This window comes from Desmodus rotundus, chromosome 3, assembly GCF_022682495.2.
Source record: "Desmodus rotundus isolate HL8 chromosome 3, HLdesRot8A.1, whole genome shotgun sequence".
NCBI classification, from domain to species: domain Eukaryota; kingdom Metazoa; phylum Chordata; class Mammalia; order Chiroptera; family Phyllostomidae; genus Desmodus; species Desmodus rotundus.
In genome coordinates this window covers 187,229,545-187,233,123 of record NC_071389.1, presented here as the reverse complement: position 1 = coordinate 187,233,123, position 3,579 = coordinate 187,229,545, and the positions used below count along the sequence as shown (strand labels likewise).

The following is a 3,579-nucleotide window of genomic DNA, read 5'->3' as shown; positions in this document are numbered from 1 at the left end:
ACAAACAACGCTATTTGTGCATTGTACATTTGTATGGGAAGTATCAAGGGGTGGCAGGTAGGAACCGCCATCTAGATGTTCAGGTGAGTATTTCTATTTCTTTGTGTGTCTCTTCGTTTGTATTTTAAGTCAACTAATTTCAGTTCAAAGTCCCCATTACATTGTGCATTTGGGGTATTCAGCCAGGTCATTTGGGGATCTTTTCTTACACCTGCCACTCCATAGTCCCCAGGGTCTTAAATAGCACCCTGACCCTGGGAGGCCCTTTTATTCACCAATCACTATGGAGCTTGATTAGCTCTGAATTGTTTTATTCTTTGTTCAATGGTTCCTTCAGGTCATGGGATTGAGAAGTGATTCCAAGGAGTCCTGTGTTTATTCTTGGCCCCCCCCTGCCACTGTCCCCTCTGGGATCCAGCTACCTCCTTGGAGCACTGCCAGGGAATGATGGCAAGGAGAAGAGCACTGGTCACTACTCAAAGAAACCACAAACCTCTGCCCCTTCCTACTGTCTGAGAATTATTTTTTTTTAGTCTGGGAAGAATCTCACTCTTTATGGTTTCCTTTGGGTCATTTACTCTCTCCTCAAACTCTCCAGATTGTAGTCACAGAAAATGTCCCCAATGGCATGGAATTCTGAACACAAAAGCCAGGAAAAGCAGTTGTTTGCATCCTTTTGTTCTCTGCCACATACCTGAGGGACAGGGAAGCAAGCCCCATGGTTGTTTAACTGGAGAACAGGAAGAAAGACAGGTGAAAAAATTATCTCGCTACAATCAGCACTGTGTTCCTCTACAACCAAGGAGCTGCTTGCATCAGAATCTCCTCCAAAATTGCCTCACTCCGAGATTATCCTTTTCTCCTCTGCGCCAAGACATCAGGACAAAGTACAGGACTCCAGCAGCAGCCGGGTACAGAAAAGTGGACAAAAAACTGAAGTGCGGAGATCCCCCAATATAGTGTGTGTGTTGGGGGAGTGGGGGCAGGTGTTGGTTTGTGTTCATTTGTTCCTATTAACAGTTGACTTACTTATCAATGATTAAAATTCTGGAGTTTTCACATTAAATCAGGATAGGTGGTATTTGTTTTTAAAGCAAAAATGGGGTCTCAACATACTGAACCTGTGTTTCCAAATGGCAACACTAGAGCTGAGCAGTGGCGCCCCTCTCAGCTGGAGCCCCTCTCAGCTGGAGCCCCTGTGTGCCCCCTGGTTGCCCACCGAGCCCAACCCCTCTAACTCCCTAAGACCCAGTTGTGCTGCCGGGTGTCAGGTGTCATCATAATTGTGGTGTCATTTTCTAACTGTAGAATTAAGAAGAAAATAGCTACTTTATGGATTCATGTTTCATGTAACCAAATGAAAGACAAAAGAGCATTTTTGCTTTAGAAAAAGTGGGAGTGAGGACATTTCCTGTGGTAAGGAGAAATACTCCTACATGTTTAATATGCAAATGAAGTGTAACTGGGTCTAAAAGTACAACTTAAGACTTGGTTTGCCAGATAAAATGTAAGTCATGAGGTAAATTTTAATCTCAGATAAATAATGAATTTTATTTGAGTGTATATCCCAAATACTGCATGGGACATACTTATACTAAATCAATCGATTGAACAAGCATGGTTTTTCTAAATTTAAATGTAACCGGGCATCCTAAGTTGGGGGGGGGGCGGTGTTTGCTTGTGTCTTTATTCAATTCAGTAACCCTACTTAGGAAGTTATTAGAAAACAAATCTCTTTCCTCATTCATTTCAAAAAACATATGTTTGTGTCTTAAAACATAACAGTGGAAGAGATTCTCCTGGTTACAGGGGTATGGGTTGCTCCAGGAGTTCACAAAATTAGGAGAAGAGAAAGAAGTGGAGAATGTATAACCTAAAAGAAATTGAATCTCTCTTCTTAATCAGTTACATATCAATCATTTGTAAGTTTATTCAAACCCTGTTTGGTCCTATTTCATTCATTCATTCATTCAAGTAACATGTATGGACTTGGCATTGGGAATCTAACTTCTTCTGGGGAGTGACAAATTCTAAATACATACTATTCAATATATAACACCATTCTGTCTTTTTTGCCCTCAAATGCCTTGTTCCAACTTTGAAGGGTGCCTCAGTGCTCAACAGTGCTGGAATCCTCTGCTGACCCTCTCCTAGGATTTTCCTCCCCACCACACACTGGCTACAAATCCAGTTCACTTTGAAGACTCTTGGGTTGGCTCTGGGAAGGGAGTGGGTTTGGATTGGTTGCATGGCGTGAGCTGCAGAAGATGAGAAACGAGCATTCTGACGTGATCCCATATTAGTCAGGAAAATTCTAAGAAACTGTTCCCAAAGCAAGGCAGTAAGAGGGTTTTTTCTCCTCTATTAGACTTATATAACTCATAAAATAACAGGCTGCCATTTTAGAATAGTTGGTGTTGGCATGCTGTTATCGTGAAAATTACACAAAACTATTCTTTTCAGAAAATATTACTTCAGGTTTTAGGTTAAAGCTTGATGCCAATTGGTTTACACAATTATCGCCTTTTTCTTAGAAATAAGGGCAAAACCTCAAAACATGCCACAGCAGAAAAGTTATTTCTGTCACTGGCTAACAATTGAAGGACATCCACAAACCTTTGGAAATTAATATCCCTCAGGAAAATCTATTTGACGAAAGTCACAAGGAAGTTATTAACTATAGTTAAGGCACTGGCAAGAGGTATTATTAATGATCTCATCAAAATTTCAAGTGCATTTAACTATCACATTGCGAGCCTTATTATTGACGACTCAGAGAATATTAAATTATTCTACAGTAGTTACTTGGCTAGAGATCAAATGAAAAAAAGATAAAAAGCTTATGTTCTAGGTAATTCCATAATTCTTTACGCTTCATACAATTAAAGAGTCAGGATCATCAGCCTTTCTGTCTCCCTCTCCCCCAAATCTACTGATTTGCTAATACAGTCAGTTTCTTTGCATTGTTAATTGTTCCCTGTTTCTCTTCCAAATGCTGATGCAGGGGTCGCAAAAGTCAGAGAAATCCTCCAAACCTTGGTTTTCCAAAAGCAGTTCAGGAAGCTCAGTTTATTTTCAGATTGGAAGAGACACTTTCAAGTACACTGGGCATTTAATTACCATCCCTCAAAGATGTTTTCCGCAAGGGAAAGGCATTCTCGTTCCCACTCAATCCTCTCTGTCTGAGATTTTGTCCCAACTTTCGGGTTGACACCAGTTGAAACTCCATGCTTTGCTTTTGTTAACATCTCCAAAAATACTAGAGCTTGAGCAAGCACTGAGGTTGAGTAATAAAATTTTATTACATAAATTATATATATATATATTTTTAAGTAATATACACATATACAACCTTTTCAAAAATAGAATATTTTATAAGGCTTTTCTAAATTATGTTTATGTGGTTACCTAAGACAATTTTCTCCTCATTTTAGAGCCCCGAGTTTAACATTGAGCTTGTGTTATTCCTGTGGCACCATGCTAAGGAGCTGGAGAGCCAAAGGGAAATTCAGATGGTCCTAGTGTTCAAGGAGATCTAGAAATAAGAACAGAGTGTTTAATACTATGTAATAAGGGTGA

General features: G+C 39.8%; 1 long non-coding RNA gene across 1 annotated transcript in view; it reads right to left on the bottom strand.

Annotated features, from left to right (window-relative positions):
* Positions 1-3,579, bottom strand: part of LOC123478619 (uncharacterized) — a 76,990-nt gene that overhangs the window by 53,149 nt on the left and 20,262 nt on the right. The window lies entirely within an intron of this gene.